We start from the raw sequence: 25,993 nt of genomic DNA, 5'->3' as shown, positions 1-25,993 counted from the left end.
GGAGTAGCAAAGAAAGAGGGGGATTAAAATCGAGCAAGACCCTGCAGGGCCTTCCTGGGTACAAACCCCCCCAGGTACCCCACTTCTTGTTTGCAGAAAGAGCTGTTGGTCTCCTAGGCCTTCTGAGCTCCTCCAAGGAGCAGACTGGAGCAGTTAGTAATCAGGGAGGCAAGGGAACGAAGAAACAAGGAAAAGCAGTCGGGGAGCAGAGGGTGTGGCAGCTTAAACAACAGTTCAGGGATGGGACGTCCCTGGGGGTGCGCTGGCCAAGAACCTCCTGCCAACACTGGGGACGTGGGTTCGATCCCTGGTCCGGGAAGACCCCACATGTCACAGAGCAACTAAGCCGGTGAGCCACAGCGACTGAGCCTGTGCTCTAGAGCCAGGGGACCGTGACCGCTGAGCCCTCGGGCCGCACGCCCTAGAGCCGGTGCACCCCAACCAGAGAAGCCAGCCCCGTGCGAAGCCCGCGCCCCGCAACAGAGACAGTCCCCGCCCACTGAAGAAGGCCCCAGCAAAGCGCTGAAGGCCCGGCACAGCCGGCAATAAGCAAAACTATTAAAAACAAAAAACTGGTTCCCTGATAACATAGACTCTGAGCTCCTCCTCGGGGAGGAGTAACAGTCTGACGCCTTGAGTCGCTCCGTAGGTACTAAGCCTCGACCCTCCCGTGCCTCCCTGCCCCCTGCTCCTGCCGACACCCCCAGCCCCCCAGGTGGAGGATGTGACTGTGTGCCGCCCACAGGCACACGGACCCCAGACTAGTTGGGACACAAAGGGTGATGATTAAGGTTCCAGAAACATCACCCTGTGACCTCACTACCAGCCAACCTGAAAGGCCTGCACCCTGCAAGCGGCACTTTCCAGTGCCTTTAAAGAAAACCCGGCTTCTTCAAAAGCCATCGGGGAGTTTGGGCCTTCTGAACAGAAGCTGCCTGTCCTCCTTTCCGGGTGGCCTGCAGTAAATGCTGGACTTCCCTTCACCACAGCCCAGGGTCAGCAGACTGGCTTTGCTGGGCCCTGGAAGTGCCTGCAAGAATCTGCCTGCTGATGCAGGAGATACGAGTTCGATCCCTGGGTCGGGGAGATTCCTCTGGAGGCAGAAATGGCAACCCACTCCAGGATTCTTGCCTGGGAAATCCCATGGACAGAGGAACCTGGCCAGCTGCGATCCACTGGGCCGCAGAGTCAGCACGACCTAGTGACTAAAATCAACAAACAACACAGAAGTGCCTAGAGATGCAGAGGCTCAAGAAAAACAGCACCTGGAAAAATACGAAGTGGAGTTTGCAGGGTACCCATTCCTCACTGCTCACAATTCTGCCACTTGCAGAAGTCACCCACTTGCTGAAGACGCGTTAATAATGTGGGGGAAATAAAAGAAGAAATGGCAAATCAGTGGATCAAAGTAATGAAGTTGAACTTTCAGCTGCCCCACCTTTTCCCTCCCGGCCCACTTTACCGTCTAAATAGATAGACTTTGCAAAGCACAGTGAAGGATATTTTATTCCAGTAGGTATTTCTATGCTACTCCACGGAACAAAGAAACCTGAGCTGACAATGATGAAAGATATAGTTTGGATAAACTGCTTTACAAGGAAGGAATCCTGTTTAGAAGCTTATTACAGGCTGGAACTGGTTGGCTGCAAGTTTATTGCACCCCTGGAACAGGTTTTCTAGGAACGAGACTGGCTTTCATCAAGCTATACAGAGGCTGTTGGGGAAGATGGAGTCAGAAGGATTGAAGGAGCAGAAGAAACATCGTCAAAGAATTTCTCTCCCTCAATGTCATGAGCAAGATAAAACGAACAAAACAAATAAGTCAGTTCACCCAACATTTATGCAACGCGTTGTGCCAGGAGCTCCTTTAGCCAGAAAAATCTCTGCCCTCGTGAAGCTTACTGTGGGAGGCAGCCGAGGAGGAGAGAGTCTGTGAATCAAATGAAAGAGTAGACGTCCTGTGTATTAGAAAGTGACAGACGCTAGGGAGGACAGACATAAATAAGGATGGAGCTGAGGGCGGTGGATTCAAAGAGCTTGGTCAGAGAAGGTCACTTTGGGGAGATGTGTGAGCAAAGGTTTAAAGAAAGAGAAGAGGCAAGCCCTGAAGATATGGGGCTGGTTAGGCGGAGGGCAGAATAGAAGACCCCAAGGCAGGGAAACCCTGGGGAGACTGGGGACTAGCAAGGAGGCCAGCGGGTCTCTGTAGGAAGAGCTCGGAGGAGAGAACTGGACCAGGTCGGGGTTGAAACGGGGTGTGGATGTGGGCACAGCCTAAGGGCCAGTCAGCCCGGGAGAGGCTTCAGCTTTCCCTCTCTAAAGATGCGGGGTGGGTCCACTGGGGAAGGGAATGGAGTGGTGTAACCTGACAGGTTTTAAAAGGACCACCGCAGCGGGGATGGGGGGTAATTCAAAACAGTCAACAAGAAGGCGGCGCTAGTGGTAAAGAACCTGCCTGCCAGTGCAAGAGGCGTGAGACGCAGAGTTCAGTCCCTGGGTCGGGAAGACCCCCTGGAGGAGGACATGGCAGCCAGCTCCAGTGTCCTTGCCTGGAGAATCCCACGGACAGAGGAGCCTGGCGGGCTTCCGGCCATGGGGTTTGTCAGAGTTGCACATGACTTAGCGACTGAACAACAACAGCTTTTTAAAGACATCATGCTATTGCACCCCTAGTAAACTGCAGCATAAACACAGCCTTTTACAGGAAACCAAACATCCGTGTGACTCACTTTCCTGTGATAATTGATTTATTGTGGTGATCTGGAATTGGACCTGCATTACCTCTGTGGTCTGCCTGTACCTTCCTGGAGACAGCCTGAGAGTCCATGGGATTCCACAGAGGAAGGGCTCCGTGCCCCAGGACCGTCCTCCACTTCAGGTGCCAGCTGCAAGCCCCGCTGATCACCCGGGCTTTGGACCAACCGGCTGTCAATCAGAGGTCTCCACATCCTCCTCCTGGGGTTCCATTAATCTGCTACAGCAGCTCACAGAACGCTAGAAGCCCACTGGCTCCCTGGGTTACTGGTTTATTACAAAGGATATTAAAGGACTGAGTCAGCAGCTGGGGAGGCAAGAGATACACAGGGCGAGGCCCCGGGCAAAGGGGCGGCTGCCCTCCTGCCGGCTGGAGCCTAGTGATACAAGCAAGCGTTCTGGCTCTGCCACCTGGAAGCCCCCTAACCTCCTCCCTTTCTGGCTTCTTATGGAGGCTCCATACACAGGCATGGTTGATTAAATGTCGGGTCATGGGTGATGGGACTTCCTCCTCCCTCCCCAGAAATCAGGGAGTGGGCCCCTTGGTTCCCCTGGCAACCAGCTCCCATCCTAAGGTGCTTTCCAAAAGTCACCTTGTTAACATAAAGCCAGTCTCCGTGAAAGAGGCTTGCTATGAGTAACAAGACAGCAGTTCCACTTTTACGCCTCTGGAAGTTTGGCAGGAACCGAGGACAAGACGCTGAACATTATAACAAAACCGCTGCCATTTGTCTTATCACTCAGGATGCTGCGTCCAAGGATCTGGGGCAGCGGCGAGCTGGGAATTGTGGATGGCGGACACATATGTGTGAGAAATATATTTTGGTCATCTGAGGGGCCAAACATGTATATTTTCTGTAAATCACGATATCGCACGGCCGTCCAGGGTGAGGGAGTGAGACCAGAAGAAGGGACGAGGGGCCTCACTCGGGGACGGAGGCTCCAGGCCACGCTCTGCATCTCGGGAAACGGTCCAAGTGTCGAACGAACAGGTGTGAGGCGTGGTGGGAAGAAGTCGAGAGGTTACTGCCTTACATCAGGTGGGACAGAGGCAACCCAGCCTTCAACAGCCACCGCTTCATAACTATGCAAACATCCTACAAAGGGAAGAGGAAAACAGCTTGCAAGGGGCACAGAGCCACCTTAGGAGACACAGCTTGAAAACAGAATACAAAGGGAGTTTTATTGACCAAGGAAAACCATCACAGGCAGGAGGTGTTCGTCTCCATCGTGTCCGGCTCTTTGCAATCCCATGGACTGTAGTCTGCCAGGTTCCTCTGTTCCTAGGCTTTCCCAGGCAAGAAGACTGGAGTGAGTTGCCATTTTCTCCTCCAGGGGACTTTCCCGACCCAGGGATTGAACCAGCTTCTTATTTCTCCTGTATTGCAGGTGGATTCTTTACCCACTGAGCCATCGGGGAAGCCCCTTTAAAAAGGTAAAATGTCTCTAATATTGTAATATTTTTAAAACTTACACCTGCACTTAAAAAAAAAAAACCTTAGAGGTATATTTCAGGAAATGAGTTTCCTTGTGGTAAAGAGATATGAAGTCCAACAATTCTTTCAATTTCACTTCCTTTTATTTTTCTTATACTAGATCCAATGAAATCTACTATTTTAATCACAACAATAACATTTATGGTTACCATCTTTACAAAAGTAACCATCTTTACTTTATCTTTCAATCTACTCATCCATCATCGATATTTCGTCTATATGCAAAAAAAGTTTCCTATGCATCAGTGGTGGTATCGAATATTGATGAAGGTTGACAACAGAAGTTTTAGAATACTCACATATTTACATTTTTCTTGTCTAAATTACTTCAAAATAGCATGGATAATTTTAAAGATTATTTTATTGTTCTTCTTATTATATTACTCATTTTTATTTTTTCGCTGGGCTGTGAGGCATGTGGGATCAGACCCAGGAACCCTGAATTAGAAGCACAGAGTTTTAACCACTGGACCACCAGGGAAATCCCAGCATGGATAATTTTTAAAAAATAATATAGCAAAACAAATATGAGAGGATATTTACATAATTAGTTGTAGATGAAGAAAAAAAGGCAGATCTGCACCCTGGACATGCACAGCTCGGATGCACAAGTGAACCCACACCTTCAGGTCAGTGCAAGGCGTTTCCCAGGTGGTAAAACACTCTCGGGTCCTGGCAAATCTCTTCAGAAGGCCACCATCCTGAGAGGCCCTGGAGAATGCCCACCAAGGTTTTCAAAGACAAGGACCAGCATTCCATCAACAATAACCAAGACCCAAGGTAACAAGGAAACACGAATGATACCAGCAGAAACAGCCCCACAAATAGCCAGATACAGCTTGTAAGACAAACATCCGCAGCATTTAGAGGAATAAATGACACGCTTGGAAAATATTTGCAGGCACAGGCAAGTAAAGGCATGACCTTGCAGTTCTGAAAAAGAACCAAGTGGCATGTTTCAAAATAAAAAATATATATAATGGCTGGGACTAAAAGCTCAGTAGCGAATCCTCTGGGGGTCCAGGGGTGACGACTCTTACGCTTTTATTGCTGATTTTATTGCTGAGAGCCCAGGCTGGATCCCTGCTCAAGGAACTAAGATCCCATGAGCTGCATGGTGAGGTCAAAAAATAAAAACAAGAAAAAAAACCAAAAGCTCAACAGATGTGTGAAGAAGCAGATAATGCGAAGTAGAAGAATTAGTTCATAGGCAGACTGAAGCATTTACCCAGAATTTTAATACAGAGTAAAAAAAAAAAAAAGTGGAAAATACAGAAAAGAGCTTAAGAAAGGTGGAGAACTCTATATGCTTGATTAGTTATAGAAGAAGAGAGAAGACCCAGAGGCCAATTTGAAGAGATAACGCCTGAGAATTATCCAGAACTGATGATGAGGTCACCAAGTCACAGACTCAAGTGTCTCAGTAATTCTAAGAAGAGTAAATAAGATAAACATACATATATAGTCTTTTATATATATATATATATATATATAGTCTGTATAATATATATAGGAAAACATGAATTTTTGCCTAGCTAAAAAGTTTATGACATTTTGACTCCACTTGTTGGACTTAGTATGAAGAGAATCCTAGATTCTAATTTAAAAAAATAGAGATGCATCAAGCAACAAAGGTTTACTGTATGACACAGGAAACTACAGTCAATATCTTGTAATAACCTACCATGGAAAATAATCTGAAAAATAATATATGTGTATATATATATAACCGGAACATTGTAAGTCAAGTATCCGTCATTAAAATACATATATTAAAAAAGAAGATGATAAATATACTCATGCATTTGCATGTGTAAACTACAAGCAAGCTGGGGCAGCCAGATTGATTTCAAAAAACACATTTGTTGTTCGTTGTTCAGTTGCTCTGTTGTGTCTGACTCTGCGACCCCAAGGACTGTAACCCACCAGGCTCCTCTGTCCATGGGATTCTCCAGGCAAGAATACTGGAGTGGGGTGCCATTTCCTTCTCCAGGGGACCTTCCCGACCCAGGGATCAAACCCAAGTTTCCTCCACAGACAGGTGGTTTCTTTACCACTGGGTCACCAGGGAAGCCCATGTGTAGGCATGAGCATAGTACAGCCTAGAACTTCATTCCAGAACTTCTGCGATTAAACTGCTGGCCAAAGTGGGATACATCTTGATCTGATACCAATCTTCCTCTTCCTTTATTGTTCAGGCTCCAATCCTGTTTTGTGTCCTTGTTTACATTGATCCATGACAGGTCTGGTGAAGAACCTGTCGGCCAATGCAGGAGACGTAAGAGATGCAGGTGTGATCCCTGGGTTGGGAAGATCCCCTGGAGGAGGGCACAGCAACCCATTCCAGTCTTCTTGCCTGGAGAATCCCAAGAACAGAGAAGCCTGGCGGGCTACAGTCCATGGGGTCAAAAAGAGTCAGACATGACCGAAGCGACTGAGCTTGCACGCATGCACACGACAGGTCTGTCAGTTCTTTGCTCCAGGAAACGGCATCTCAGACTACAATGACTCAAAGTTCACGCAGCCTTGACGGCATTTATTTTTTGGTACCATTTTCCAAACCTCCCTACCATGTTCATTCCCTTCAGGAATGCATTCTCTTCCGAGTTGTCTGATGCAGCTGCTCCTGACCTTGGATGTGACAAGTCACCTAGATGGAAGGCAACATCCAGGAAGCATTCACAGAGGGGGTTCCATCTCAGCGTAACCTCAAAACTTGTAGGGTGGAGCAGGCAGGCACGCAGGGCATTCCAGGATGAGGAAAAGACTGCAGGGCTTGAGAACACATCTTGCCTGCTTAGCAGGAAGCACTCTTTGGAGGGTGTGCTGAGCAGTGCTTAGTCGCTAAGTCATGTCCGACTCTTTGAGACCCCAGACTGTAGCCCGCCAGGCTCCTCTGTCCACAGGATTTTCCAGGCAAGAAGACTGGAGTGAGTTGTCATGCCCTCCTCCAGGGGATCTTCCCGACCCAGGGGTAGAACCCATGTCTCCAACATCGCAGGCGGATTCTTTACCATCTGAGCCTCCAGGGAAGCCCTGGTGGAGGACAGAGGGACAGGTCAGGGCAGGCAGGGAGTGGATTAGCACCAGCCTCACCTACCAGGGTGAAGAGTGAGTGTTCCAGCCGGTGGGTGAAGGCGTGCAGGTGAAGGGTGCAGTGGCGAGCAGTCGCTGGTGTGTGAGAAGGTTTGTGTAGCAATTCATGATTTATTTGCACTGCAGCAGCTACGCAGATGATAGACTGCATCTGAGCAGGAAGAAAGATCACCGTAAGTATTAACCCTTCACTCCCCCCACTCCCACTCAACACGCTGCAATCTTTTAAAGATATTTTCTGCGTGGACTGTTTTTAAAATCTTTTTTGAATTTGCTACAATATTGCTTTCATGTTTTGTCTTTTTTTCTTTTGGGGGGGGGGCTGTGTGGCATGTGGGCTCTTAGTTCTCTGACCAGGGATGGAACCTGCATCCTCTGCATTGGAAGGTGAAGTCTCAACCACTGGAGCGCCCGGGAAGCCCCCGCACACGACCTTTCCCGCTCCACCAACCCCTTCGATCCCTCCCTGTCTCGTCGCTGCGCTCTTCTCTTCGCCCCAGCCTCTCCCTCTGCGGTGCTGACTTACACGCACGTGCCCTCTAAGAGACTGTAAACTCTTTCTCTTTTTTGCATAGGTGAAAGATTTTATTACTGAGTTCTTTGAAAAAGCAACTAAACCCACTGCAAACCTACTGAATGAGAGGCTATTAAGCCATTCAGTGGGTTCTTTGTGTGGGGTTGTGGTTGGAATTTCAAGCTCATGGTAGGGGTTTGCAACTGACATGGTTGCAACTGTCACCGTTCATCAGTATGACTGCAGATGTGCTAAGCAGATGGCAAGCTTCTCGAGGGCAGGGGAAGTATTGCACTCACTTTCCTATACATGTAGGTGTTCATCCCTAGGCCCAGAGGAAAGTAAGTGTTCAAGACACTCAACATTGCATCCATTCAGTATGTACTGTGTGCCTACTACGTGTTTCCTGGCCTTCCCAGGTGGCTCAGTCGTAAAGAATCCACCTGCCAATGCAGGAGACGTGGGTTTGATCTCTGGGTGGGGAAGATCCCCTGGAGAAGGAAATAGCAACCTGCTTCAGTATCCTTGAATGGAAAAACCCCATGGACAAGGAGCCTGGAGGGTTACAGTCCATGGTGTTGCAAAGAGCACACATGCACTATGGATTTCCGAGAAAAACTGCTAAAGGCACTGGAAAATCTCTCTGCCCTGGAGGAATCCACAGACGAATTCCAGGAGACACGCAATAAATCAGGAAGGGAGTCAATAAATAAATGGGTAAAATTTTAGGGTGTCAGATAGTGATAAAGGCTACGATAAAAAAAAATAAAACAGAATCAGAGGAGATGACGAAGGGTGTGATTTGAAACTTGGTGGTCAGAGAAGGTTTCGCTGTGAAGCGGATCTCAGAACGCAGACTTGAGAAGTGAGAAGAAGCCAGGTGGATAGCCAGGTGGGGCGGTGGGGAGGCTGTGGAGACGAGGAGCTGCCAGGAAGCCCCGAAGCGGGACGGGCAGGGTGTTCGCGTCAAGGCCGCGGTCAGCGTGGCTGGCACAGTGACGGGCAGCCGGAGGTCAGCTGGAGCGGGCGGTGGGGGCGGGCGGGTGGGGAGCACCTTGTGGGGCTACTCTGGCGTCTGTCTGTAAGGACTCGGGCCTTTATGCTAAGTGGGACCCGAGGCCACCGGGGGACCTGAGCAGAGGAGAGACGTGATAGAACTTGCCAATTAGGGACCCTTCTGGTGATCCAGGGGTGACGGCTTCACCCTCCAGTGCAGGGGGTGTGGGTTCGCTCCCTGCTCGGGGAGTTAAGATCCCGCGTGCCTCGGGGCCAAAAAACCAGAACATAAAGCAGAAGCAATGTTGTAACAAATTTAGCAAAGACTTAAAAAATGGCGCACATCTTCCAGGTGTGGGGAGAGCTGCTGCAGAGTTATTCTGGTTGTTGGTCTGGCTGAGTCAATAAAGAACTCTTCCTGCTGCCCCCCGCGCCCCAAAAGATGGTCCACCTAGAAAAGTCTTTAAAAGAAAAAGCAAGCAAACAAACAACAACAACAACAACTCTTGGTAATTAAACAGGGCAGCTCTGGCAACTTCAAGAGGGACACAGGTTCTCTTGGGCGACGGACAGCGGTTGGACCAGTGTTGGTCAGTGGAAACGGAAAGAAGTCTGGGCCCTGTGCAGGGCTTCCAAGTGCTTTTCTTTGATGGATTTGCTCCCAGTGAACCAGGGTCTCTGAGAGGAGGAGAGGAGCGGAGATGCCTCCAAAGGTCGGCAGGCGCGACGGCAAACTTGGGGCCGCTGCTCACAGAGACATACCGGGGTGATCCAGTGATTCTCTGTCCAGATTACGACTCTCCTAGAGTGAAACACATGCTACGCGTTTGGGAAAACGTGTCAACCTGGTTTATCTTGCAGAGGCTGTCCACCGCAGAGCGGCGGTTCACAGTCAGGGCTGCTTCGCTCCAAGAGGTGGCTCGGGCCGTAAAGAGCCCACCTGCAGTGCAGGAGACCCGGGTTCGGTCCCTGGGTGGGGACGATGCCCTGGAGAAGGGGATGGCAACCCACTCCAGTATTCCTGCCTGGAGAATCCCATGGCAGAGGAGCCTGGCGGGCTACAGTCCACATAACAAAAACCTCACACTAGCTGACCTAAAATAAAAGCATTCTTTTAGTCCCAGTTTAGGTTCTGGCATTTTTATCCTCCCCTTCTTTTTTTGCCCTGCCAGTTAAATGAAGTCACAGAATGAGGTGACTGCGATTGTTGGCTATATCTGAATAAGCCTGCTGGCTTCTGAGCTGCCAGAAACAGACAGCAACATCTCAACAGCTGAGCTAATAAGAAACGAAAACTTTGAAACCAGCCCTGATTTTCTGCATTCGGGTCTAACAGACAAGGGTGCATGCATGCTCAGACGCTTCAGTCTTGTCCAACTCTTTGTGACTCCGTGGACTGTAGCCTGCCAGGCTCCTCTGTCCATCGGAATCTCCACGCAAGAATACTGGAGTGGGTTGCCATGCTCTCCTCCAGGGGATCTTCCCGACCCAGGGATCAAACCCACGACTCTTGGGTCTCCTGCATCGGCAGGCGGGTTCTTTACCCCTGAGCCAGCTGGGAAGCCCGGCGGGTCGGGGTTAAGGATCTCAAACACTCTCCTGCCTCATTTTCCTCTGGGATCTCATAATGAGGTACCCAGCTTTAGCAGAATGGGCAAAAGCAGCTTTCGGCCTAAAACCCTGAGACCACGAGGTTCTGTGTTTGGCGGGAAGGGTTCGAGGCTGGGTTCTGGACCAGCCCCTCCCTGCTGGTGGCTGACACACAGGCACACCGGCGCATTTCCAGCGCTTACGTAACAGGGGCAGCGGGCGAGGGCGAGCGTGTCCACATCCGAGCACGGTGTCCTTGGTCTGGAATGCAGGGGCAACAAGTTTCCGCAGGGCTGTGCCCCCGCACACGGGGCCCGGCGGGGGAGCAGGTGCGGCCGGCGGTCGGCGGCCAAGCTCAGCGCTCCCCCGGGTCAGGTGTCTGGAGAAGGCAGGAAAACTGGACAGGATCTGCGTTCCCTGAAACCCGCGGATTTCCACCTCCGATTATTTGTCAGGCAGCTACGAGCGTGTTCAACACAAACACTGCCTCTACCTACGTCGTGAAGGGAAATAGCTGGCCCGTAAGGCACCCCTGGCGCCTTGAAGAATAAACAAACCCGAGTAAACATCTGAGGGGAAAAAAAAAATACCCAGCAGGACGAGCACACACACGGGGCTACTTCTGGGCGCTGGAGTTCCCCGCGCGCCGGCCGCCGTCACGGGCGTCACATGAGAGGCCCGCGCGTCCGCCCGAAGCACAACAAAACCCGGAGGTGCCAGGGGAATTAATACGCTGTCCTCGGCCGACCTTCCCCTCGCTCCCGTCCTAGGGGAACAGGTGGTTCAGTCCGCGGCACAGAGCCTCACGTCCCCACCCTGCAGCCGGCACTCTGGATCCCAAGCCATCAGCGGGACACCCGCCCGCTCAAGAAGAAAAGAGGCCCCCGGTCCGAAGCAGACGCCGCATCCTCCCAGCATCCCCCCATCTCCCACGGTCCCCCTGCTCATCACCACTTGTCCACGCTTGTCAAGCATTAATTGCCTAGGGGCTTCGCTGGAGGTTCGTGGCTGAGAATCCGCCTGCCAACGCAGGAGACACAGGTTCGATCCCTGGTCCAGGACGATCCCGCATGCCCTGGAGCAACTAAGCCCGCGCCCCCCAACTACCGAGCCTGTGCTCGCGAGCGCGGGAGCCGCAGCTACTGAAGCCTGCGCGGCTACAGCCCGCGCTCCGCAGCAAGAGAGCCACCGGCCGGAGGAGCCGCAGCACCGCAAGCCGCCACCCGCTACATCTAGAGAAAGCCCTCGCTGCAAAGAAGACGCAGCACAGCCAAAGGAAGAAAATAAAAGTACACATAAAAGAGCAATTGCCTGCGTCCACTTTCAGAATCTGGGAATAAAAGTGACATGCAGCGGGCATCCTTTCTGAGGCTCCTCGAGGAGACTCGAGAGCCCAGGGCACTTCATTATCTCGATGCGAAAATGTGACTTTAAAAAAAAAAATTTTTTTTTGGCATTTGTAAAATTGAAGAGTGCTCATAACCTTCAGGGAAATTGGTCTTTGTTCTTGGAGTCTCACAAGTGCACTGCATAAATTGGCCGCTCCAGAGAACAGAAATAGAAGAGAAGGGTGCATATGTAGCTTCCTGAAAACACGATTTCACAGGACTTGTTCCTCTGCTTCCAAGGCATTACACAGAGTTGATGGAGCGGATGCCTGGAAGAGCGTCCACCACAGCTCCGCTCTCCATCTCCCTTATGATTTATTTTAAAAATACTTAAAGGCTCAATTCATCTTTTGGAAGGCACTCTGATATAGACGTTTGCTCAGCTCTTGCCGCAGAAACTTTTTTCTTTGAAGGAAGCTCAGTCACTGGGAACGTGGGATCTTAAGAAGTCTTTATTTTCCTTACTTTCTATCTACTCCAAAGCAGCACTGACCATAAATGGCTAAAATAATTCACCCAGATCAATTAAAGTTACAAGGCTAAAATGCAGACACTTTTAGTGAAGCAAAAAAATGTAGCTTTATATCTCACAATGTCGTTGTTGTATTGTGTGTGTGTTTAGTCGCTCAGTCGTGTCTAACTCTTTTGCGACCCCATGGACTGTAGCCCGCCAGGCTCCTCTGTCCATGGGATTTCCCAGGCAAGAACCCTGGAGTGGGTTGCCATTTCCTATTTCAGGGAACCTTCCAGACCCAGGGACGGAGCTGGAGTCTTGCGTTTCCGGCATTGACATGCGAGTTCTTTACCACTGAGCTACCTGGGAAGCCCTATGTCTCACAATGCCTGGAGAAAATAGTAACAACATCATGGAAAGAGAGCAATAGCATGTGCTACTTACTGGGCAGGATTTAATGCTTCTGAACGCTGAAAACTTCCATACAAACCCATCAATCCTTTTGAAATTCTGCAGATTCTGACAGGATGCTTTTCAGGTCTGGATGTCTAGTAACACTAACAAGGGAAGAATATGTACTTTTTTTCTACATACTTTAAAAAATTAATCATGATGAAACATAAAATAGTCTAGTGAATAAAAAAAAATTTTTGTCTTTTGCTGGCTGTCTCCCTTTATCGCCGCCTAATTCCAAACACTTTACATGGATCACTTTGGATAGGTATTGCACAATTATTTTAAACACAGACTCAGTTAATAAATAAGAATTAAAAAGACTTAATAAATGAGAATTTCTCCATTTTTAAACTCTCCTGAAAGTGAAAAACCAAAGTGTTGGTCCCTCAGTTGTGTCCAACCCTTTGTGACTCCATGGACTAGCCCGCCAGGCTCCTCTGTCCATGGGAGCTTCCAGTCACGAGTACTCGAATGGGTTGCCATTTCCTTCTCCAGGGGATCTTCCCGATCCAGGGATCGAACCTTCATCTCTTGCACTGCAGGCAGATTCTTTAGTGTCTGAGCCACCAGGGAAGCCCTTAAAATCCTCCACTGTTGAGTTATTAAGTAAGGAGGCCACCAAAGAAAACATATTTTGGTGGTTTTAAAAATATACTTAATGTTTAAGTCGAGTGATTAGTTAATTAGTAAAACAGCTAGCAACTGGAAGTAACGGTTACTAGAAAAACGTTAGCACAAAGGCAATGAATCAGAAATATGTAGATAGAATAAATACAACAGAAGGATTTGGAATATGAAGGTCCCAGTGCATTCAAATGACTGGAAAGAACTGAAATGCTATCAGCATATTTCTTTAATAAGGAAAGCCATATCCTAGAAGCTGATCACTGAAGTCTGACAACTGTCTTCACTTCTCATTAACTACCACTCTGCCCCCTGCTGTTAGCTTTACAGGGCTGTGACACTCTATGGTCAAAGGCCCACATAATTCATGCCCCAGCTATTCAGCTGTCCTCAAATCCAATCCACACAGTGGAGAAGAGCTGTTTTCTCCAGATGGTCCCCATTTCCTCTTCACGAACATCCAACAGAGTTCTGATTTGCTGCAGTAATAAAATATTTCTTCTCCCTCTCTCTCCCATGCAACTGATAAGCATTTCTGTTCCTATCTCTTTATACCCATGGAAACATTCCTCTTGTGTGTTTTGTTTTTTTTTTTTAAATCATTTTAACATTCTTATCTCTTGTCTTAAAAGGTTTTTTAAATTTTTTTTTTTTTTCATCATCACTTGCTAGGACACACGTTGTTACATCTTACATGTACGAGGGCTAAGTCATTTCAGTATGCCCAATTCTTTGCGAATCTGTGGACTGTAGCCCTCCAGGCTCCTCTGCCCATGGGATTCTCCAGGCAAGAATGCTGGGGTGGGTTGCCATTCCCTTCTCCAGGGGATCTTCCTGACCCAGGGATTGAACCAGGGTCTACTACATTGCAGGTGGATTCTTTACCATCTAAGCCACCAGGGAAGCCCACATTTAGGAAAAGAACACATAAAATTTCCTACATTTTTCAAGTTTCCACAAGCATTCCAAATCTCACCAGAATGCTGGATGGGGTGACCAGAGCCCACATGGCTTCCTTGCACAAAGCGGCATCCGATGTGGCAACATGCCTCCCACACATTTAATAAACACATTTGACATTTATTTGGATTTTTTAAAAAATCGGAGAAACAAGGCCCTGTAAAGTTGAAACCTGTAGTTTTTACCAAGTGAGCAGAATCTGGGGTTGTCCTCAATTCCCACCTAAATGTCAGTAGGTTAGGCTGCTGGAAGAGGGCTCTAGAATAATTTCCAAAGATTTCCAGAGTTCTGGCAGAGTACAGTCTAACATATCACTACTGTTTAACTCCTTAGACTGAAAAAGACAAAGTCACCAACAGGTTTTGTAGCATGTGGCTCACAGCAGTGCCCAATCCATAAGATACCATCAACTGTTCAGTAGAGCCCCAAATAGTCAATGTCTAATATTATGCATGTGTGCATGCTAAGTCACTTCAGTCAGGTCCAGTTCTTTGCAACCCCATGGACTGTAGCCTGCCAAGCTCCTTTGTCCATGGGATTCTCCAGGCAAGAATACTAGAGTGGGTTTACAGGCCATCCTCCAAGGGACCTTCCCAATCCAGGGATTGAACCTACATCTCTTATGTCTCCTGCATTGGCAGGCGGGTTCTTTACCACTAGCACCACCTGGGAAGCCCATCTAATATTACACAGTTTCATAATACTTATACTTTTGATGTGATGCTCTATATTAATTTAAAGAAGACACTGAACCCGTTTTTTTTTCCCCCAGTGAGGCTAGGGCATATCATTTAATAGTGAAATTACATAAATATACATCTGTCATTTTCCAACTGAGCATATTTGCGTACAGTCAGATCTATGGTGACTGCTGAAGGCTTGTCTATACAGATTCAGTTCCCTACCTGAACCAATGAGAATCTAGTAAGGCTGCTTTTTTTTTCCCTTTTAAAATTTTTATTTATTTATTTTTAAGCTTTTTTATTTTGTATCAGGGTACAGCTGATGAACAATGCTGTGACAGTTTCGGGTGGGCAGCGAAGGGACTCAGCCACACACACGCATGCGTCCATGCTCCCCCAAACCCCTTAACTCGGGCTCCACCTTACACTGAGCAGGGTCCCCTGTGCCGTACACAGGTCCTTGTTGGCTTCGCATTTTAAATACAGCTATGTGCTCGTGTCCATCCCAGCTCCCTAACTACCCTTCTCCCCATCCTCCTGAATCGTTTTTATGAGTTTGTGCCAAAAACAAAACGATGAATCTACCTATATCAGGAAGAGAGTTGGAACTTCCCAGGAGGTCCAGTGGTTAAGAATTCGCCTCCGAACGCAGGGGCACAGGTTCCACTCCTGGTTGGGAAACTAAGATTCCACATGCCTTGTTGCCAAGAAGCCAAAACTTAAAACAGAAGCAGTGCTGTAACAAATTCAATAAAGACTTAAAAAAAAAAAGGCCCATATCAAAAAATCTTTCAAAACAAGGATAAATATGATAAATATGAAAAATCAGTAGTATTTTCTGTGATCCTGCCACGGGCTGTTGCCAATAAAACATTCTCTTTGGCCACTAAACCGAATGGAACAATTTAAGAACAAGCTGATTTATTACCCTGTCTATAACTACTTCTACACCATTGTAGTTCACAATTTCTTGCTTTCCTCTGGACTTTCTATAACTTGCATATATTACCTATCTAAAATATTTCCCAGAATATTTTATAGTTTTTTAAAAAGTGCAACACGTCAGTCTGACCTGAATTATTCGGGCCTGTGACTGAAGCCCAGAACCATCTATTAATATCAATGTAAACAGATCAAGGAGATTTGAAGGACACAGCATTGCCTTATATCAGTGTTTCTAGCTCATCCTCAGATAGCACAGCAAATACCCAATGGTCACAGTTTATTGGCCAAGGTGCAGAGAGTAAAGGAGATACACAGATTTATCCTGAACTGAGCTTGTCCCATGAATAACAAAAAGAAAATGAGGTAAAATGTTACCAGATTACTCTTAGCCTGAAAAAGGCACTTTTCCAGGGCGTTTTAAAAAGTCACCTAGCTGGGGCTAGATTGGACAACTTAAAGTAAGGAACCAGGAATCAGAAGACAAGCTCTCACATCTGCAGTCAAAACAGTTTAAAATCACATGGTTTCCCACCGTGGCCAAAGGAAGCGACGCCACGAGGTGAAGGGGATAAACCGGGATGCTGAAACAGGGCCGTTCACGGTGTCACTGCAGGCATGGAACGACACAGAACAGACAGAAGGGCTTGAAAGCCTTAACATGTTACAAAAGTGTTGTTAAAATCAGCCGCGGGAGTTTAAGCTTCTCAGGACGGGGATCACATTCTGTCCATTTTCTTAACCTACCTCAGACCTGTTGTAACTGTGAAGTGAGGGCAAGTCGCTCAGTCAGTGTGACTCTTTCGTGACCCCACGGACTGGAGTCCGCCAGACCCCTCTGTCCATGGGATGATCCTCCAGGCCAGAATACTGGACTGGGTGGCCATTCCCTTCTCCAGGGGATCTTCCCGACCCAGGGATTGAACATGGGTCTCCTGCATTGTAGGCAGATTCTTCACTGCCTGAGCCACCAGGGAAGCTACTATATATGTGTGTGTGTGTGTGTGTGTGTGTGTGTATGCGTGTGTGTATATATGTGTGTGTGTGTGTGTATATGTGTGTATGTTTGTATGCATGTGTGTATATGCGTGTGTGTATATGTGTGTGTATTTATATGCGTGTGTGTATGTGTGTGTATATGTGTGTGTATGCGTGTGTGTATATGTGTGTGCATATATGTGCGTGTATGTATATATGTGTGTGTATATATATGTGTGTGTATATGTGTGTGTGTGTATATATATGTGTGTATGTTTGTATGCGTGTGTGTATGTGTATATGTATGTGTGTATATATATGTGTGTGTGTATGTGTATATGTATACATATATATATGCATGTGTGTATACGTGTGTGTGTATATGCGTGTGTGTATATATATGTGTGTGTGTATATATGCGTGTGTGTATATATATGTGTGTGTGTATATATATATGTGTGTGTGTGTGTGTGTATGCTGTGTGTAAATGTGTGTGTATATATGTGTGTGCGTGTATATATATGTGTGCGTGTATATATATATGTGTGTGTGTGTGTATATGTGTGTGTGTATGCGTGTGTGTATATAAGTGTGTGTATGTATATGTGTGTATATGTGTGTGTGTATGTATATGTGTGTGTATGTATATATATGTGTATGTGTGTGTACATATGTGTGTATATATGTGTGTGTATGCATGTGTGGATATATATGTGTGTGTGTGTATATATGTGTGTATGCGTGTGTGTATATATGTGTGTGTATGTATATATGTGTGTGTATGCATGTGTGTATATATGTGTGTGTATGTATATCTCTGTGTGTGCATATGTGTGTGTGTATGTATATGTATGTGTGTATGTGTGTGTATATGCGTGTGTGTATATATATGTGTGTGTGTATGTATACATATATATATATATATGCATGTGTGTATATGTATGTATGTGTGTGTGTGTGTATGTGCATTGTATATATATGTAACAAGAGATTGATTGGTGAAAGGCAGAGGAAATATACAATTGGCACTCCACCCTCAGGTTCAACCAACCTCGATGGGAAATAACTTTTTTTAATTCCAGAAAGTTCCAAAGAGCAAAACTTGAATGTGCCACACACCTTGGCAATTACTGACATAAGACTGACATTGTATTTACAACTATTTACATAGCAGTGACAACACATTAGGTGTTATAAGTCACCTGGAGATGATTTAAAGTATATGGGAGGATGTGCATGGCTGCATTTTATCTAAGGGACTTGAGCGTCTGAGGATTTGGGTATCTGTAGGGGGTGAGACAGGGGAAGGGTCCTGGAACCAATTCCTTGCAGATACCTAGTGACAACTACATGCATAAGTGAGATCAAACAAGATTCCAATTTCCTCTCTTGACCTGACAGGATTTGATATCATTTTTGTTCCCTGTGTTCCTTAAGTCTGGGCTTCCCCGGTGGCTCAGTGGTAAAGAATCCTCCTGCCAGTGCAAGAGACACGGGTTTAATCCCCGGGTTGGGAAGATCCTCTGGAGAAGGAAGTGGCAATCCACTCCAGTGTTCTTGCCTGGGTAATCCCATGGACGGAGGAGCCTGGTGGGCCACAGTCCACGGGGTCACACAGTCAGACACGAGTGAGGGACTGAACAACAACACAGGTGGAGTAGTTGCTGAAGCCACAGCCTTTCATCTTCGCCACCAGCCACACGGCCTCTGGATGAATAAGCTCTGCTCTCCAGTACTACTTAGCAAACTGTTTCACACCTAGAATGTTCTCAAGATAGGTTTGCTGATAGACTGGATGAACAAAATCTGATGTTTTGTCATGATAATTTGTCTGAACTTGCAAAATGATCCGAAATGCCGAACTGTATGGCAGGATACTAGTGGACATATGGCTCCTAAGAGCCAAGAGATGCTGTCAGAAGTCAAGGGGAGGGATGTTCTTCGATGGCTTCCCTGATAGCTCAGCATGTAAAGAACCCATCTGCCAATGCAGAAGACACAGGAGACCTGGGATCAATCCCTGGGTCAGGAAGATCCCCTGAAGGAGGAAACGGTAACCCAGACCAGTGTTCTTGTCTGGCAAATCCCATGGGCAGAGAAGTCTGGTGGGTTACACAGTCCACGGGGTCACAAAGAGTCGGACATGACTGAGCGACTAAGCAAACAGACTCTTGGGCAAGACAAGAGGATGTGATCAAAGACAGCTGGGCAGGGACGACCTTGAACCTTCAAGGAAAAGTAGAATTTGGAAAAATGAAGGCTTCGGTGGGGGCTAGAAGGCTGCAGACAGAAGACAGCAGAAGTTAACACACTGAAATGTGTAAATTCATGTCCCAAGTAAGACAAGTAATCCTGCATTGACCACACTGTTTAAACAAGGAAGCCTGGAGTAGCTGAGGGGGAGATAAGGCTGAACAGGTACGGGCGCACCATATTGGGAAGAGCGCAGAAAGCCACGCTGAGTCTATTTGGGGATTTCTAGAATTTCTGCCAGTCCTCATAATACACGTGATACTTTGATACAATTAAAAAAAGGACTAAAAGATACAGTGTAACCACAACTCACCAGCCAGTCCCCTAAACTATCTCCCACATGGGGGACCCCCCAATATACCTAATTATATATCATATTACATCACTGTTGTTTCATCGCTAAGTCATGTCTCTTTGTGACCCCACGGACTGGAGCCCTCCAGACTCCTCTGTTCATGGGATTTCCCAGGCAAGAATACTGGAGTGGGTTGCCATTTCTTTCTCTAGGGGATCGTCCTGACCCAGGGATCGAACCAGGATCTCCTATATTGGCAGGCGGATTCTTTACCACTGAGCCACTAGGGAAACCATATATTATATGTAACACACCTATTTACATCATAATTTTCTAAAGTCTAAAAACTAGATATCAGCCCTGAATTCTTAGCTTGACCTTTGATGCCTTCCCTTCCCTTGTTCCTGAGACCTTATGGACATGTTGGAAAACATTCATAACTGTCGGATGCAGGTGGGTTTTGCCACCTGGGAGACAATGTTTCAAGCTGTGATGTATTCTTTGTCTCACCTCTGAAGAGAGACTGTGACCATGGTCCTTGGTTGCCTTGCTGAAAGTCAAGCTGCTCAGTCATGTCCGACTCTCAGCAACCCCATGGACTGCAGCCTACCAGGCTCCTACGTCCATGGGATTTTCCAGACAAGAGTACTGGAGTGGGTTGCCATTTCCTTCTCCAGGGGATCTTCCTGACCCAGGGATCGAACCCGGAACTCTTCTAATTCCTGAACAAAACAATATTTAGGCAGTGTAGGAAAACAGAATGCATGCTTGCAGCTCTTTCTCTCTGCTTTAATCCTTAGTAGTTCTAATCAGACATGTGAGCTGGGTTTAGAGGCATGAATTGTTAGAATCAGAAGGGGCCTTAGCCTGATCCTCCTTATTTCAGGGGAACAAAAAGAGGTTCAGAAAGGTGAAGTGACTTCCAAGAGAAGACTCAGCTAACTTTTTCTAAGCCAGGGCTAGAATCCCATCTCCAAGAGTCTAGTGTATTTCTTACATTTTGGGAATTCCCCGGCATTTCAGTGGTTAGGACTCTCTGCTTCCACTGCCGAGGGCCCAGGTTTGATCCTTGTTCAGGGAACAAAGATTCCACAAGCCGTATAGTGTGAACAACAACAAAAAACAATTACACCTTACGCTGAGCAACTAAGTCCGCTCTGGAGCCCGGGAGCAGCAACTCCTGCAACCCGCACGCCCCGGAGCCCGCGCTCGGCAACAAGGAAGCCACCGCCGTGAGCAGCCTGTGCCCCGCAGCTGGGGAGCAGCCCCTGCTCCCACAGCCAGAGAGAGTCCTCCCAGCAACAAAGACCCAGCACGGCCAGAGACAAATACATAAAATAGAGCAGAGGTAACTGCTCACGATGGGCTTCCCAGGCGGCGCTAGTGGTAAAGAACACGCTTGCCAATGCAGGAGATGTAAGAAACACAGGTTCAATCCCTGGGTCGGGAAGATCCCCTGGAAGCGAGCATGGCACCCTACTCCGTGTTCTTGCCTGCAGAATCCCATGGACAGAGGGGCGTGGCGGGCTACAGTCCACGGGGCCGCAGAGTCACGACTGAGCACGCACGTACAGCCTGCTCACGGTAGCGCCCAGCGGGCTTTCTCAGACGCAGTGCTGTGGACGTTTGGACCAGACGGTTCTTTCCGCTGGAGGCTCCCCGCGGACCGTGGTACTACCCTGGTCTCTACCCACTGGACGCCCCAGTCAGCACCATCCCTTGGCTGTGGCGACCCAATCCATCCCCAGACACTGTCACACGTTCCCTGAGGGTCAAAATCACCGCCGGTGGGGACACTGTTCCCCACCCTCCACCTTGTCCACCCCACATAAACCTCTAGAGCAGTCCCTCCAGAGCCAGGCTGCCCGAACCTAAGGGCCTCTTTCCACAGTCTCCCCCCCTCACCTGGCGGCACAGGGCCCCTCCAGGGGCTCCAGTCTCCCCTGCAGCCGCGACCTCGGTCCCTGGAATCCCGTTATTCCAGGTCACCGCGCTGACAGGTCTCCTCTGCCCCTCACTTACAGCGTGCATTTGCGCGCCTACTGCATGCTCCACGCTGGGCATGGGGGACGCAGAGATCAGTCTCTGTGATCTCCAGCAGGTCAGCCTCCTGGGGGAGACACAGGTGACAGCAAACACCTGTCTGCCTTCGGGGGAGTGTCTGGAGGGTGCCATGGGCAGGGTACTAGAAGGAGGGAATTCACTCCTCACCCTGAGGGCGGCCATAGGGTGATGATCCCAGGAGGGAGCCAAGAGGATGTGCCCGCTTAGAGTGTCCTCAAGGACAAATCTGAAGGAGCTAAGGGGAGAATGGATAAGGCGTGCCAGGCAGAGGGAGCAGGGCATCTAGAAGCAAGGAGGGCAGAAGTAGAGAACAGACATGTGGACACGGGCGGGAGGGAGAGGCTGGGACAAGTCAGGAGAGCACTATCGATATATACACACCACCACGTGTACAACAGGACTTCCCAGGTGGCCCAGAAGGTACAGAATCTGCCTGCCATGCAGGAGACTGGAGTTTGATCCCTGGGTCGGGAAGATACCCTGCAGAAGGGAAAGGTGATCCATTCCAGGATTCCTGCCTGGGAAATCTCTTGGACAGAGGATCCTGGCGGGCTACGGTCCATGGGGTCACAAAGAGTTGGACACGACTGAGAGACTAACACGTCGTACACGCGTAAAAGAGACAGCAAGCGGAAGCTGCTCTGCCGCACGGGGAGCTCAGCCCGGGGCCCTGTGAGGACCGAGAGGGGTGCGGGGAGGTCCAGGTGGGACAGGGTACGTGTGTGCCTATGGCTGATTCACTTTCTGTGCAGCAGAAACTAACGCAGCGTTGTAAAGCAATTATACTCCAATAAAAAAATAAAAAAGCGAAGGCCAGATTTTTATTATTAGATTATCATATAATCATGTTACAAACATCTTATTTTTAGGATTATTCTGCATTCAGTTCCCATTTAGTATGACTCACTTCTATTTTTAAATTGGTCTCAATGTGTATTCGAAGTTTTTTAAATTTAATTTTTTTCTCCTTCATTATATTCTTATTTTCGGTTTATGACTTGGTCAGTTGTTATATAAACTATTAATTTCCTCAAGAAAGGCATAGATTGGAATCTACGAACACAGAACATCTGTAGGAAATAATCAGGGCTTTCCTGCAAACATGAATTAGGGCAGCCATAAAAGTTTGGATTTATTTTTTTAAAAAAAAGCAGGGAGGGAGCAATCCCGGCTTCCGGCTGCAGCACCTGTAGCAGCAACACGGCATGAGAATCTGAATTGCAGAGAAGCAGGACCCAGGTCTCAAGGAGCCTATTACACCCAGCTTGAGAGTTTGGCAGTGGTCTCGAAGGTGACAAGAAGCTGGGGGAGACTGCCTTGTATTCTAGAAAGATCTGAAGCACAGAAAATTTTAAAGATGAAGAATTCAATGTAGGAGCACAGGCCACGGGAAGAGAAACACCTGATGTCCTGCACGCTCACCACCAAGGGCGGGGTGCTCCTCACAGGACCACAGACACAAACTCCCGAGAAGAGGAACAGCTCTCGGCCATACAGATGTAGGAATACAACCTCCTCCTCCACCCAGGAGGGAGCTGGAGGGAGCCTGTTACCACCTGCACAAGAGAAGAACTTTTCCTTTGGGACTCCAAGACTTTGCAGAGAGGCTGAGTTCCCTGTGGAAATTCAAAGTATGTTTTTTCCCAGAAAGAAAAAACGATACACGTTGCCAACTGTAAATCACATTGAGGGAACTCGGCTCCAAGTTACGCGGCAGCCTGGGTGGGAGGGGAGTTTGGGGGGGAATGGACACAGGTATGCGGCTGGCCGGGTCCCTTTCCCGTGCACCTGAAACTGTCACAACACTGGGATCTGCTACACTTCAACACAAAACAAAAAGTTTAAAAAATATATATGGTTCAATTTATGGTCAAAGGTAATCAACCCTGACCCTAAAGGAAATCAACCCTGAATATTCAATGGAAGGACTGATGCTGAAGCTGAAGCTCCAATATTTTGGCTACCTGATGAGAAGAGCTGACTCACTGGGAAAGACCCTGATGCTGGGGAAGACTGAAGGCAGGAGGAGAAGGGGACGACGGAGGGTGAGATGGTTGGATGGCATCACCGACTCAACGGACATGAGTTTGAGCAAACTCCGGGAGATGGTGAAGGACAGGGAGGCCTGGTGTGCTGCCGTTCATGGGGTCACAAAGAGTCAGACATGATTGAGCGACTGAACAAGAACAAAAGGTCAAAGGTGTTTGGCATAGGTGTGTGCATGTGTGTGCATGCGCACTGGCTATTAAACACATCACCGTCTCTATAGGAATATGAGTGGCAGACTGGCCTGCGGGGCACACGCCACTTGCTGTGAACCCTGCACGCCTACGCAGAGAAAGGACAAGCACAACTACTGCAGCAAAACGCCCCAGACACGACGTGATTCGAGTTCTTCAGGAAAGACGGGCGTCTGGGGCAATTCAAGAGACAGCAGTGCTGCTGACCACACAAAATGCAAACGTTAGTGAGCTCAGGCCCATGGCTGCTCCTCCATCGATGCTTGGAAAAGAGAACTGGATGCGCTGAAACGGATCTCCATGCCCACGTTGTCTCCTACTTAAATGAAACTTAAGGGGAAAAATGCTGGTTCAATAAGCCTCAGATTGTACGTGCAAGAAAGGGAGGAATACACAGCATGGATTTGCTCAGAAAGATAGTGAAAGAAGGGAAAACAGCAAGTCTTTGGATCTGGGCTCATGGGACCAACAGCCTTCCTTTTAGAGCCAGAAGCTAATATGAACATGAGGTGACCTTGATTAATTCTCATTCAAGTCAGCAGAGGGGATCAACTTAAGTAAATTGATGTTAGCTCCATGACCTATTGCATATTTGTTTTAAGAGCTGATTTGTAGCTGAAACATGGTGGCCTTCTTCCCTCTGATTCATCCATTACTCAGAAGGCCCTGGCTTCTTAGAATTCTTAATAAAATTCCAATAGTTTTCATCAGCGGTCATCAAACACAGCCGAACCCTCTTTCACAGTGCCTCTTTTTGCCTTTCGCTACCAACCTGACCTATCTCTAGCTTCTCCTGGTTTCAACTCATCTTGATCCTTGAGGGCATATTTACCTTCTTAAAACAAAGCTTTGATTCAGTTACATCCCTTTCCAAAGCCCTTTCACCAGCACCCAATACCTGCAGAATAAAGCCCAAGCCTCTGGCCTGACTTTAAGAGCCTCCACTGTGAATCCCACCCACTCCTACGTCTGCATGCAGTGTAGACAGGCTTCCTCACTCTCTCCTAAACAGGGCTTCCTCAGATGGCCACCCAGCTTCCCTGATGGCTCAGCCGGGAAAGAATCTTTCTGCAGTGCAGGAGACACAGGAGACGCCGATTCGATCCCTGGGTGAGGAAGATCCCCTGGAGGAGGGCAAGGCAACCCACTCCAGTATTCTTGCCTGGAGAATCCCATGGACAGAGGAGCCTGGCGGGCTGCAGCCCATGGGGTCTCAGTGTGAGACGTGACTGAGCACACACGCAGATGTCCACTACGCTTGTTCACACCTCAGCAGGTTTCCACCCTCAGTCCCACCCTCTACCTGAAAAGCACCTTTCTGAGTCCGGTCCACTCAGTGAGGAGGTCTGAGCTCACTTCAGCCTGGGTCCCCTCCATCCCTTGCAAGAAATGTCCCACGACATCTCTGCCCACCTGCTGTCCAGCTCCTAGCCATGAGCATTACCGACTGACCCCAGGTCCTGGAGCTGGCCTGGCACACTCCAGGGGTTCAACAAAACTCGGTAAATTCTGCTGAACAAATGCGAGACATCTGACTGTTAGTAAGGCATGACCATCCACTTTCTCCCTGCGGCCAGGGGACTTTCCTAGCCCCCTCCAGGTGAGAAACAACATCTAAACAATTGAACTCTGATATAGTGTGCTTTGACACACAAAAAGCAGAACTTCCTCCGTGATCCTTCAAGAAATGAGAACTCCCCATCCCCCCGCCTTTACCCCGCCCCAGCACTGAATTTCAGATTCCCCAAAGCGACCTGGATCTCTGCTTACTAAATAAAACTTTGCATCTTCCCTGCAGCCACCTCCCCCTGGCCAAATCACCAGAGAATTCTCCAGGCAAGAAAAAGGTTTTTAAAATGTGGACCTTTGAGGTGGGGGAAAATAAACATCTACAGGCAGGAACCGTCCAACTGGTACTGCCCTGCAAACACGTGAACCCCGAACCTGACTTTCTGAGCCGGCCGAGTGGTTTTCAGCCAAACCGATGTTTTTTAGCTGCTGTTTCGGGGGCTTTTGGAGAACACAGATGCCCGCTCCCCTTGGCCTTGCCCTGATCCTCCCATCACCGGGCACCGATTGCGTGTCCGACTTGTTTACCTGGACGCAAGCTCTGCCGCCCCCAATCTTCCCGCGCAGCGACCCGCGCGACCACGTGTCCTGAAGTCAGAGCCCCGCGGACTCCGCGCAGGAACTACACTTCCCAGCGGCCC

At 48.4% G+C, this 25,993-nt stretch overlaps 1 long non-coding RNA gene across 3 annotated transcripts; it reads right to left on the bottom strand.

Moving 5' to 3' along the window:
• Positions 1-1,938: 1,938 nt before the first annotated feature.
• Positions 1,939-25,987, bottom strand: LOC122695604. 3 transcript variants are annotated; one of them, XR_006341441.1, is made up of 4 exons: positions 25,881-25,987; positions 12,733-12,845; positions 7,351-7,497; positions 1,939-3,851 (listed from the first exon to the last, which is right to left on the bottom strand). It is a non-coding gene; the product is annotated as an uncharacterized LOC122695604 (long non-coding RNA). The 3 variants fall into 3 exon arrangements; XR_006341440.1 differs by lacking the exon at positions 1,939-3,851 and adding an exon at positions 4,159-6,507; XR_006341439.1 differs by lacking the exon at positions 1,939-3,851 and having other exon boundaries at positions 6,558-7,497.
• Between the last annotated feature and the right edge of the window lie 6 nt (positions 25,988-25,993).

Source organism: Cervus elaphus, chromosome 5 (genome assembly GCF_910594005.1).
Source record: "Cervus elaphus chromosome 5, mCerEla1.1, whole genome shotgun sequence".
NCBI classification, from domain to species: Eukaryota; Metazoa; Chordata; class Mammalia; order Artiodactyla; family Cervidae; genus Cervus; species Cervus elaphus.
The sequence above is the reverse complement of the archived record's forward strand: the minus strand, read 5'-3'. Positions and strand labels throughout refer to the sequence as shown.